This window comes from Pleurodeles waltl, chromosome 12, assembly GCF_031143425.1.
Source record: "Pleurodeles waltl isolate 20211129_DDA chromosome 12, aPleWal1.hap1.20221129, whole genome shotgun sequence".
Taxonomy (NCBI): Eukaryota; Metazoa; Chordata; class Amphibia; order Caudata; family Salamandridae; genus Pleurodeles; species Pleurodeles waltl.
The window spans coordinates 295,315,638-295,329,627 of record NC_090451.1 but is presented as its reverse complement, the minus strand read 5'-3'; positions in this window follow the sequence as shown (position 1 = coordinate 295,329,627).

Below are 13,990 nucleotides of genomic sequence, written 5' to 3'. Positions count from 1 at the left end.
TGGTGAACACCTGCAACTCAGGCTCCATTGCAACGTTGTTCTTCCTTGGGTCTCCAGAGGTGAGTCGTTTGCCTTCTGTGCACTGTTTCCACCGTGCTTTTGATGTCATTGGTACCACCCCGGAAAAGGTGGCGGATAGGCCTGTTGTAATAGTGTGGGCATTACATTCTCTTCCACCTGGCTGTTGGTGGTTACCGCTGTGGTGCTTGTTGCTACCGGCATGGCGGACAGTGTGTTAAAGTGGCTGTCTGTGTGAGTGGTTTCTGCTGTGGTCATCATTCCATCTTTTTTACCGCCGGCCTGTTGGCGGTGTTACTGCCGCTTTATCACCGACTGTCACCGTTGTAATGAGGGCCTGTGTCTCTATCCAGCACACCAAAAAATGTCACGTATCAAAAGAATGATATACTGTTGTGACTTGAATGCTCACGCCACATGGCGGTCAATAAATGAAATATAACTCTGTCCCCACTAGTGGGCTTAACATACAGAGCACAGTCTACTCCGTAGGCAGTGAGGAAAAGCAAAAATGACTCTGCAATACTCGGGATGTTAGCAGGGGCTGTGCAGAATGCCAAAATCGTGTAAGAGTACACCGCGCTATACTGCTGGACAGCAGAGCATAGACTTTGCTCAAAGCTCTCTGTCAAATGCTGCACCTGGAAGCCAAATGCCTGCCACAGGAAACAAGGCTGTCAAACATCCATTCTCCAGGAAGTCTTCAGAATAGTAAGCAGCTGGCACAGGGCGGGGGCAACTTAGTAGTTCGAGACATGTATGTAGTGGAATTTACCACAGCCTTGCTGGGTGTCATGAGGGGCACAGAGATGGGCACCTCAGGCATGAGGAGCCTGCCTTAAACCCTGCCCAGGTGAGGTTGCACATGTGGGGAGGGCCCTAGAACACGCACCGCTATGGCGCTGACAAATGTCAATTATAATTGATTTTCAGTTTTGTTTTTCAAATTAAAGTTATGGTTATGATGTCATCACACCTGGAAAAACCAAGATTTAAGTGTGGTTTAGTTGGTGAGAGATTCAGATTCACATTGCCCGTTGATCAGAGTGGATCTTTTTTGAGGAATAGACCTCATACTTTCTATGTGGCTTTATGCGCTGCACCTCTCTTGAACAGAATCTCCTTCCAAAGTTCTGTTTCCTAACCTTTCTCAGATTTTTTTTTTGTATTAGAATCGTTTAGGAGCTAGATTCAATGGTTACGCAAGAAAACCTAATTTTAGAATCCAGATATCATATAGGCCCTCATTACAACCCTGGCTGTCTGTGATAAAGTGGCGGTAAACCTGCCAACAGGCTGGCGGTAACTACTGCCAAATTATGACCCTGGCGGAAAGATCTCAGAACGACAGCCAATGTACCACACCGACCGCCAGGGTGGATACAACAGCCACCACCGCGGTAGCCGCCTCCAGCCAGGTGGAAGTCAAAGTTCTGCCCACCATATTAAGACCCTGGAAACCACCACCTTTTCTGGGGCAGTACCAAGGACATCAAAAGCCTGGCAGACACACTGCACAGAAGTGAAAGGACTCACCATTGGAGACAAAGGGAACAACCACGCCGCCATGGAGCTGGAACTGCATGTCTTCCCCATAATCTTCTACGTTCTGCTCCAGCATGAACACCAATGCCGGGGAAGATGAGGACGGTGAGTACAGCCGCCTAGCACACAAGGGTGGGGGGGAAAGAGAGTGAAACACACACACACAACCCCAACACCACACACACAGTCAGCTGCATTACAAAATCAATTTGACCCCGTAACTCGGATGAATAATGCAAGGACAAAACAATTTTGAATAAGTGAATGTAATGAGAGCAACACAGCATGAAAAATTAGATAGGCAAGATAATAGATATATACACATGTACACAAAAAGGGACACAGCCCAGTCCACAATTTTCGTAGGCCACATGGCCACAGGCCAAAGTCCAAAGCCACGCATGTCACCTGCATCAACACAGAAAGAACACTGCAGGGGCATCAGTTGGTAAATAGACAGGCACTTTAGGGGGACAGGGGATGGGGGCACCTCAGCAGGGAGATGGAACAAGACCACTTGTTTCTTGAGGAGGCAACATGCCCTGTGCCTGGTCCTGGGGACTGCAAGGCCACAGACTCTCAAGTGGGTGACTTGCCCATTTGCTCTGGAGGGGGCAACATGCCCTGTGCTTGGTCCTGTGGAGTGCAAGGCCATAGTCTCTCCAGTGGGTGAATACCCTACTGGTTCTGGAAGGGGCAACATGCCCTGTGCTTGGTCCTGGCTAGTGCAAGTCACAGTCACTCGAGTGGGTGAATACCCCACTAGTTCTGGAGGGGGCAACATGCCCTGTGCTTGGTCCTGGGAGTGCAAGGCCACAGTCTCTCGAGTGGGTAAATACCCCACTGGTTCTGGAGGGGGCAACATTCCCTGTACTTGGTCCTGGGGAGTGCAGGACCACAGTCTCTCGAGTGGGTGAATACCCCATTGGTTCTGGAGGGGGCATCGTGCCTGTGCTCTTGATCCTGGGGAGTGTTGGGCATGTGGGTGTCTTACCCACTGGTTCTGGATGGGGCATCATGCCCTGTGCTCTTGATCCTGGGGAATGCAAGGTCACAGTCTCCCAGGTGGGTGTCATACCCACAGGATTTGCAGAGGGCAGGCCGCAGGGCAGCCCATGGAAGTAGGATTACATACCGTCTGCCTGGCGGTGACGGCTGCTCAGTAGTGGTTGTACTGCTGGTGGGGGGAGGCTCCTACCCATACCCTGCAACCTTGGATGGTTGCTCATAGGAGGTGGTGGTGCTCCTGGGTGGGGAGGGTCCTGCTCATCCCCTACAACCCTGGACGGCTGCTCAGTGGAGGTGGTGGTGCTGCTGGGGGAAGGGGGCTCCTGCCCATCCGCTGCAACCTCGGATGGCTGCTCGGTGGAGGTGGTGATGCTAGTGGGGGGAATCTCCTGCCCATCCCCTGCAACCTCGGACGGCTGCTCAGTGGAGGTGGTGGTGCTGCTGGGGGGGAGGCTCCTGCCCATCCCCTGCAACCTCGGACAGCTGCACAACCATGGTTGGTGGTGGGGGCTCCGTCACAGTTGCTGCCCCAGGCCCCTTGGTCTTCCTGCCTGCTGGTCCAGGCTCCATGCTCTTCCTGGCAGCTGGGGCAGGCTCCTTTCCCTTCTTGCCAGCTGGTGCAGGCTCCTTGGTCTTCCAGGCAGCTGGTGAAGGCTCCTTTCCGTTCTTGCCTGCTGGGGGAGGCTCTTTGCTCTTTCTGGCAGCTGGGGCAGGCTCCTTTCCCTTCTTGCCTCTGGGGGCAGGCTCCTTGCTCTTTCTGGTGGCTGGGGCAGGTTCCTTTCCCTTGAGGCTGCCTGGTGCAGGCTCCTTCACCTTTAGGACATGTGGCCTGGATCCATTTCCACCATGAGTGGGTGTGATGACGACTGGGCCTATGGACTGGGTGTCTCAGGTGCTTGGCTGGGTTCTTCCCACCTTGCCCATATGTGCAGGACGGGGGGAGGGGTTTGGAAGAGGTCATTGGTGGATAGGAACAGTTCTTTAGGGACATTGGGGTGGGAAGAGGGAGAAGGAATGGGTGTGGGGGAAGAGGGAGTGGTTGTTAGACGTGTCTGTCTGCTGCTTTTGGGTGCGTGTGCATGGGCTGTATGCAGTGCTTAATTTGTGCGTGTTGTTTCTGGTGCTGAGCGCTGGCACTTATTTTTGAGGGCTGTGGTTTATTTCTCTGCCTCAAACATTTGCTGCGAGCAAAAGACACATATGGGAAAGACAGATGAAGGATAAAAACAAAAAAGCGTCACAAAAAGATAAAGTAGAAAGCTACAAGAGTGAGCTGAAGGGGCATGGAGTGGCTTTATATGGATTGAAGAGGCCTGACATGGCTTCAGGATTAAGTTGCCTGGGTATTCCATGTTCACACATTTAATTTGCAGCAGCCGTGTGTTTGAAGATGGCTTTGGGCACCAGCACCTTTTCATTTATAAATTAAGCACTGGCTGTATGCTGTTGTGAGGTAGATGGCTGTTGGGTGTCTGAGTGCTTGCGTACCTTAGGAGGGGGACAGACACAGTTGGAGAGGAAACAGGGGACGTGCGCATGGCTGATGTGGAAGTGTCTGCCAGTGAGGTGTGTGTTCTGCTTGGTGTGGTGGCGATGCTGGTAGTGGATGATGATGTAGTGCATGCAGGTGTGAGTGTGGACATAACTGGATGGGAGGTGGAGGAGGAGGATGGGGAGACAGTGGAAATAGTGGATTTTGGTGTGTCTGCATCTGGATGGTGTTTGTGTGAGTGCCTGTGGGATGAAGTGTGGTTCTTGTGTTTACCTGTGACACTCTTGGGTGTTGTCTTGTGTGCATGCTCGTCTGCCTGTGTGCTTGGGATGGGTTGGGGTTAAGAAGAATGGGCCTGGGAAGAGGAAGTAGGAGGGGGAGGGTAGACATAGGGACAATGGTTGCCATCAGAGAGGAGGCCAGAGCCTGGATTGATCTCTGTTGGGCTGCCAATCCAGTGTGAATGCCCTCCAGGAATGCATTAGTCTGTTACATCTGGGCTTCCAGCCCCTGGATGGCATTCACAATGGTTGTCTGCCCTACAGAGATGGATCTCAGGAGGTCAATAGCCTCCTCACTCAGGGCAGCAGGGCTAACTGGGGCAGGGCCTGATGTGCCTGGGGCGAAGGAGATGCCCACCCTCCTTGGTGAGCGGGCATGGGCAACTTGCTGAGGGGCTGCTGGGAGAGCAGTGATGGTACGGGAGTGGCTGTGGTACCTGTAGCTGGGTTGGTCACAGAAGTGTCCGCCACCACTTGGGAGATTCCATCGGAGGAGGTATCTGTGTCAGAACTGTCCCCTCCAGTCTCCGCTGTGGTGCTCCCCCTGTCCTCAGTCTTATTGGTGCCCTCAGTCTCGGTTGACTGTGCCTTCTGGGTCCTGTGGGATGCAGCTCCCTCCATCACCGGTGCCTCTGCTTCTCAGCCAGATGATGCTAATGCACATAAGGACAGGATGACAAATCAAAAAGGGGGGAAAAGAGACAAAGGATATACTTGGTCAACGGCTGAACCTACATCACCGTTGGCGTACACAGAACCCTCACATACAAGGAACCGGCCTACGCAATATGCCATAGCACTACCAGAGAAATATTTAGCAGCCAAGGCATGTGGAGGGACACACACCGCCAACTGCAGCACACCTGGGACCCACACAGCCCTGACCAGTAGTGGATGTCTACAAGCTAGGTATCAAGATTTGCCCTTCTGAAGCCTAGCTACCAGGGGACCTACACTGCAATGTCAGGCCTGGCCTAGGGGCACCCACTGACACACATCCACCACTCGGATACCACCTCACCAGCCGTAAGTTGTAATGATGGACACTGTACTCACCCCATTGTGGCTGCTGTGATGCCCTCAAGCGCCCATCCAGCTCAGGATAGGCCACTGCCAGTATGTGGGCCATCAGGGGGGCCAGGGATCGATGGGCACCCCTTACTCATTGGGAGGCCATCCCCAGCTGGGACTCTGCCATCTTTTGTGCCAAGCGCCTCAGGTCCTCCCCCCGTTTGCGACAGTGGGTGCTCTGCCTGCATAGACCCCCAGGGTTCTGTTCCTCCTTGGTGATGGCACACCATACACCCTTCTTTGGATTGGCGCTGACCTGCAGAAAAATATATTTAGACAAACAGCCCTGCCTGTTTCAATTATGGGCCACCATTCCCCTTCACATCATCATTTACATGCACATGGCCCAGCACCCAACCGATACGCTGCCCAGAGGACATCCACCCACTCCTTTACATGAGGCCTTCACACACACCACTCCATGTATTCATGCCAATGCATTGTGCCCACAGTTTACTCACCTGTTGGTCTGGAGGCCCATACAGCAGTCTGTACTGGGGTAGGACCCCATCCACCAGTCTCTCCAACTCCTCCGAAGTGAAGGCTAGGGGCCATTTCCCCAGTCACACGGGCCATGGTAGGTTCCAGACACAGTCACAGCAGCACATGCAGTGTAGGTCCTCTCCTGTGGATGATCAGGTAGCAAGTGAAGGATCAGTTAGAAAATTGTGGTCACATCTGTGGCGGTGCATACCATAACTACCGGCGTACATAACCATTGGCCACTCTACTCCATAGGGCCCAATGTCAACCAATGAGGAATTGCACGGCGGTTCCCGACCACCTCCCGAAATGGCGCACAACGTCAGCGGAATTACCTTACTTCCACCTTTCCCTCCACACAGGAATTGCGGACGCCATTTCGGAGGGGCAGGCCCTTGAAAATTGCTGCATCACTAGTGAAATAAGGATACAATGGACAAATTACACTTACCCATTACAAGTTAACAGCATGTAAAGTTCTGTTGTAGCTCCATTGTTCAGTTTGTGACTGGGTCCTCACTCTTTTGCCCCATAGATTCCTACCACTGCGGATGAATAGGAGATGGAGACATACCCCAGTGTACAGATCCCTGGTGGACTTGGCAACACTGAAGGACAGGCACATTATCCTCACCTATAGACTGGACTGGGCCACAATCACAGAGCTGTGTGCCCAATTGAAGCCTGACCTGATATCTGCTATCCGTCAATCCCTCTTGTGCAAGTGCTATCAGCTCTCCATTTCCGGGCAACTGGTTCTTTCCAAGTGACAGTAGGCTTGACAGCAGGAATGTCACAGCCAATGTTCTGATTAAACACATGTGCAGCTACATTGTATTTCCCCAGGTTGAAGATTTGGCCACAGTGAAGCCCGAGTTCTATGCAATACAACATATCCCAGCATAATTGGGGCGATTGATGGAACATATAGTACATTTGTCCCCCCGTCACAATGAACAGGTGCTCAGAAATCAGAAGAGTTTTCAATCTATGAATGTACAGATGGTGTGCCTTGCGGACCAATACATCTCCCACGTATATGCTAAGTATCCTGGGTCAGTGCATGATGCCTTTGTCCTAAGGAATAGCACCATCCCAAATGTGATGGGCCAACTACAGAGACACAGGGTGTGGCTAATAGGTGCGCCCTGGTTCCCACCCAGTATATGTTGGTGTAAGCCTAATGTGTTGGCCGTATACGATAGTGTGTGGCTAAATGTTGTCCCTCAATATTTGTAGGTGAGACACATGCGCAAACCAGAAGCATAATTGAAAGAATTTAAAAAACCCTTTGGCCTCCTGAAGGCCAGGATCCGGTGCCTCCATCTAACAGGTGGATCCCTGTGCTACCCACCCAAGAAGGTCTGCCAGATAGTAGTAGCATGCTGCATGTTGCACATCCTGGCCCTGAGACACCATGTGCCTTTTCTGCAGGAGGAGGACGCTGGAGATGCCCGTGTACCAGCAGTGGACCCTGTGGACAGTGAGGATGAGGAGGCAGAGGATGAGGATGAGGACAACAGAACATCAGTGATCAGACAATACTTTCAATGACACAGAGGTAGGACAGTGTTACCTCACATTTCAATGACATTTGTTTGATTTTGTGTGGCACTGGCATACTGATATTTTCCACTTCCATGCCCACTTACTGTTCCCTCTGGCAATTCATTTTGCAGTTGTTGGTGACCTCACAAATACTCCTGGTGTGATCACTGCAGACAGCTACATGTCATTAATCTATGCTCATTTTCAGTACAGTTGAATTGCAATGTTTGTACCTGTTACAATGAATACATAATTGAAAATATAACATACTCCAGATTTCTTTTTTTTCAAGGATGTTTATTGACGCGCTAAATTATAGAGGGGCAAGTGGAAGAGGATGGGGTGATGATGTAGGAAAGTCCAGGGTTTTGTTCCTGTCTGTTTGTAGCACAGATGCATTGTCAAGGGGACATAGGAAGGGGAGCAATGGCACTAGCGGCAGCGGAGGTGGAAGACTATTCATATGTCTGGCTAGTGGCAGAGGCCCGCTGTTGTGTGACTGCCTCCCTCATAATGTTCGCCATGTTTGCCAGCACCCCTGCTATGGAGAGCAGGGTGTTGTTGATGCCCTGCAAGTCCTCCCTGATCCCCTGCTACTGTCCCTCCTGCAGCCACCTGTTCTCATGCACGTTGTCCAGGATCTGGCCCATCGTGTCCTGGGAATGTTGGTAGGCTCCCAGGATCTCTGCAAGGGCCTCCTGGAGAGTTGGTCCCCTGGGCCTGTCCTCCCCCGGCACACAGCACTCCTCCCAGTTTCCCTGTTGGCCTGTGCCTCTGTCCCCTGAACCGTGTGCTCACTGCCACTGACCCCAGGTCCCCGATTGTCTTGTGTGTGAGGTGTGGCCTGGGGTCCCTGTACAGGTGGACACACTGCTGATTGACGTGTCCTGGGGACAGAGGTGTGGGTACGCTGGGTGGGTGCTGTGGTGGTGTTTCCTGATGGTGGTGTGTGACTGGGCCTGGGTAACCGGCTGTCCAGAGGTCCCTGATGGGCCAGGTTGGTCATCCAGATCCTGAAGACTAGAGTTGCTATCATCACTGTGGGCCTCTTCAGTTGGGGGACTGGATATTGCTGGCACCTCATCACCGCTGACATTGGCTGTGATACCTGTGGGGATGTAAATGATGTGTTATGATTTCTGTGTGTGACATATTGTGCATCCGTGGCTTGCCCTCCTTGGTTGTATTTGCCCTGCCAGCTTTCACTTGTGTTTGTTGGTGTATGGTGGGATTGATCGTTCTGTATGGCGTGCATGCTTTAGTAATAAGTGTCCATGCAGGGCTGTGAGTGGTGTCCATGCATTGGTAGAGCATGCAGGGCTTGGCATTGGGATAGGTGAGATGTGATGGTGGGGTGTGTGGGAGGTGGTGGAGTGATGGGAGTGAGGGTGAGGGTATGTGATGGCATGCAGGTAGGAGGGTAGTAGTACTAGAGAGTTGACTTACCAGAGTCCAGTCCTCCTCCTACTCCGGCCAGGCCCTCAGGATGCAGGACTGCCAAGACTTGCTCCTCCCATGCTGTGAGTTGTGGGGGAGGAGGTGGTGGTCCACCGCCAGTCCTCTGTACAGCGAGCTGGTGTATTGCTGCAATGGAACATACCTTCCCCCGTAGGTTGTTCATCTCTTCCTGATGTTATCCCTAGTTCTTGGGTGCTGTCCCACGGAGTTGACTCAGTCCACGATTCTCTGCCATAGCTCCATCTTCCTAGCTATCGATATCTGCTGCACCTGTACTCCAAATAACTGTGGCTCTACCCTGATAATTTCCTCCACCATGACTCTTAGCTCCTCCTCTCTGAAGCGGGGGTGTCTTTGTGGGTGTTGTGTGAGGTGTGTAGGTGAGGGTGTGTTGGGTAAAGTGTTGGGGTGTGTGATGTGGGGTGCATGAGTTGTGTATAGGTGTGTATAGTGTGTGGCTCTGGTTGTGTCTGCGGTCTTGATGTCTCCTTTGGCAATTGTTTGTACTGGTAAAGGGTTGTGGGTAATGTCAGTGTGTGTTTTATAGTGGTGTGGTGTGTGTATGGGTGTCAGGTGTGTGTTGTTTGAATTGTCCAAAGTGGTGTTGTTTTGTGTGTGTGTGTCCTTGAGCGTGGCGGTATGCGCCACCAATGGTTTACCGCCTTTGAATTTCCGCTGTGGTGATTCGTGGGTCATAATGTGGTGGGCGTAGTTCTGTTGGTGTAACGGTGTGGGTTTAGATACCACCAGTTTATCACTGACCTTTGGTGTGGCGGATTTGTGTGTGTGGCTGAATACTGATGGATTGGTGTGGTTTGGGCATAATATGGTGAACGGATATCCGCTGCAGTGGCGGTAAGTCGGCGGCAGTCAGTGTGTCAGTAAGTGGGATTTACCGCCAATGTCATAATGAGGGCCATAGTTTTCAGATTTTCTTCATTGTTGCTATTGAAGTCTTGGTCTTTTATATGTTGATTCAATTTAATATTGAGTGACAACATCATTTTCCATTGGTGATTTTGTATATCCTTACTATGGTTTTGAGATTCACTTATGTAACTTTGGCTTTGAGTCTGTAATAAAGCCCTTTGAAACTTTAATTTGCACTCTGAGGTTTAATGTTTGACTATTAAGTGGCGCTACAATTGATTTGAATAATCTAGCAAAGTTATTTCTCCACCCTTCGGAACAGAGAAGAAAGATTCATTGGACTCTAGATAAAGAGATAGGGCCCAGTGCCTGATCACTAGTGCACAAATTGCTGCCTAGTGCCAATGCAGGCACCCTCGCACCATGGTGCAAGGGTGTCTGTGTTGTTGGCAGGATTGATTTGTGCATGAAGGGGCACCTTTCTGGATAAAAACAATCCAGAGAGGCATTTCCCTCTTTCTATGTGTGCTGCATTCTGGAAACAACAAGGAGAAATAAAGATATTTCTCCTTGTTGCGCCTGGCCTGGGCAGGCATACAGTTTGACACATTCCCAGGTTAACAGATTCTTGTAAATCTGGGAATGCATCAAAACCGATGGGTGTTGCGTGAGAACACCCACCGCGACACTCATGCTATGCCTACCTGACGCATTGTAAGGCAATGCAGCAACTTGCGCTGTGTTGCCTTACATCATAACTACAAGACCATGAAAAGCCATGCAAACTGGCTTTGCATGCCATTGTAGATATTGGTCTGCACAATGCGCTGCTGGTGCGTCACAAATAGTGACGCACTGGGGGCACACCGGGCTTGTAAATATGCCCCTATGTATTTCTATGAAGGAGCGCAATATGGCGAATTAGCATCCCTACAATGCACATAATTGTTTTGGGATATAATTTTGGAAGTTACAGAAAAGGTATGAAAGTCCACATACAGCCAAGAACCCTCTGCCATCTTACCCCTTTTCAACTGTTTCTGGCATGCTCCTTATTGTACTCATAAGTTTATACTCCACTGCCGTTCAGAGGCAATTAAGGTTTATGTTCTAATAAGTTAGTGCAGAATGAGTTATTGTAAATAGAGATACATACAATGTATGTAGCAAGGTCAGTTTGTTTTGCTTGTACTCAACACAGTAAAATGAATTAATACTCACAGAATGCAATACAATCTAGCTGGATGTTTACATAGGATGCCTTGCAGTATGTTAGTAACTACAAGGGGAGTGTGATGAGTCAGTGCTCCTAAAATGGTCTGCAATGTGGTGGGTTAGTGCTTATATCATACAGTAGTATGTAGTGAGCATTATCATTAGTATCTAACTCCCATACAGTGCTACCCTGAGTTAGCATCTCTCAAAGATAGCGCTTGCAAGCTCATTTCCCTACTGTGTAGGGTAGTGTGATGGGTTAGTGATTTGATGGAGTGGTGCTCTGTCATGGTGCTATGTCACAGATTATAATTCCAACAGTACAGGGATGTGCGGCATAGTAACATTCATGTGGTGCGTTGTAGTGGGATAGGACTTATAAAGAGTTGGTTGAGAATGAAAGTTTCTTCGATTTCTGGTTGAAGTAAAGTACTAAATTCAAAAGAGAATTTCCTTCACTACTCAGTTATTGTGAAAGACATTTCACCAATGAAACCTCTTCCAGATTTTGAGTGACTCTAATTCAGGCTGTTAGTATTCAGATCTTGTTATGAACAGGAATAGATCATTATCCCCAAAATGCAATGTTACATGCTGTGTTATATGCCGGGGTTGGATAGTTGTGTGTGAGGAGTCAGCACATTGTGGAGCCTTAGTGACATTGTGATACTGTAAAGTATGATAGGACAGTTTCCCTAGTTTGTAGACATTAGACATTGTAGCTCCTTCCAGTGGCTGTTCTATTTCATTTATTGGCATTTTCTGAAAGACCTTTTAGTTTAACAGGCATAACTGGTAATGAAATCTAAAGGTTTTTTCAGTGTGGCCCAAAAAGGATATCTGCAGAAAATGATAGACAAAGTTTTACAAGAACCAGTAAACGTAAAGTAGGAAAATAGCTTATTAATTTGGGGAGAATGTGAGTCCTTCCCAACTTATAAGTACAACATCTTGCCATATCCAACACACAAGTTCAATAATTAAACCTTAACTCAACCTCTAGTAGCTATGGCTAAGATCACACAGGCTCACTGGAGGAACATTGAGCAAAGTATTTATCACTATCAAAACAAGAAAGAAGTGAAACTACGACACAATACAAATTCCACATCCAACTTATAAAAATAGAAAACATTTTAATTAGAAAAATAACACAACAATGTTTCAACTCAAATCATAGAAACCGAAGAAATGATTTTTTTAAAGCATTAGGGCAAAAACTAAAGTGCCAATCAGAGGTCTCTGTTTACGGTTGACTGATTCTGCTTTGGAAGCAGTTTTAGCATATCATGAAGGTGGAAAAGAGGTTGTTTGACAGGCTCACTTGCAGATTTAAAATCTTCAGCAATCAGGAAACACACGTAGGCCTGATGCAATCATTTTCCTTGCCAGTTCAGAAGATGGAACAATTGGTGCTGCAGTCTACATCAGACTTTTAACTTTTCATGCCATTGGTGTATTTTCCTGCACCATATACTATGCACCTTACTAGAAAGTTAAATAGGCGACATTGGAATTAACCAATCATGCAGTGTTTTAGGGGTCACAGCACTTACACTAAGGACTAGACAGAAGAACCCCAGTGTGCAGAGTCAAAACAATAGCAATATCAGTCAGATAAAAATGGAGTGATCTTTCAAGTTTGCACCTCTTAAAAAAGATGGGTTTTCACACAGGTAGTGAGAGCAGCAGATGGATAATAAGCATGTGATGCACGGTGTACAGGTGGCAGACAATTTTACAATGGTTGCAAGAAATGTTGTGCTTGTCCTTTTGCTATTTTGCTTTGCATTAACTGCCAAGGGCATAAACAACATTGTGTCAGTTCAAGACTGGTGCAACATTGCTGGGCACCATTGTAACATAGAACAGCACAGGTTTAACGTAGCTAATCTGCCACCTTATGCTGTCTGGAATACTATTAAATGGGCTGACATTCATGTCATTTGTGTACCTATTTCAACCAATTTCGAAATACAAAAACTCCTGCTCAGTCACATAAATATGAGGCCAGTGCTTAATTTGAACCAGTGATTTCAGGTGCTCAGCAATGGCACTTATTTGGAAGCACTGGCTCTAGTAACAGTCCACCACATGGTGGCCCTGTCAAAATCTGAGATAACAACAACAGTGTTTAATAAGTGAGAATATATTAAAATGAATAACACTTGTCACTCACACCATTATTATAGCTCTGGGTGGCCTGAAATTGTCTGAATTGTCACACTTGTAGAAGGTGCGATAATTAGTTCTTGTGCTGGTTCATTAATTGGCAGCGAGGCAGGGGCAATGTGTGGTGCAGGCTGCCGTGGTCTTCCAAGAAATGCCGTGACACTTAGGCCCTGATTTATACTTTTTGACGCAAACCTGCGCTAGTGCAGGTTTGCGTCAAAAAGTTTACCGCCAGCCAGCACCATTCCTGGACGCCAGCCGGGCATCATAGTTAAGGAATGACGCTAGCCGTCGGTAAGGCCCAGTTAGCATCAAAATAAAGGATGCTAACCGGGTGGGGGAGGCGTAGGGGAAACAGGAGGTTGTGTGTCAAAAAATTGCGCTAGTCAGGTTAGAGTCAGAAAAATGACTCCAACCTGTCTAGCGTCATTATTTGATGCACAACCCCCATGGACATGACTCCTGTCTTAGTAAAGACAGGAGTCATGCCCCCCTGCTCAATGGCCCTGGCCATTGGGCACAGTGCCATGTAGGGGGACCCAAGTTAGGCCCTCCTATGGCACTTAAAAAAAAAAAAAAAGAATTACCTGGACTTACCTGCGATGAGTCCCCCCATCCTTAGGTGTCCTCCAGGTGTGGGTGGGGGTGGGCGGGGGTCTCCCTGGGTGCAGGGAAGGGCACCTGTGACTGTTTCCATGGCCTCTGACCATGGAAAATGGCCCACAGGTCCCCTAACACCTGCCCTGACTCAGGTGTTAAATGATGGCGCTATACAGGCTTAGAGCCATTATTTAAAGCCCTCCACCTCTCGTGTGTGATTTTTGCACGG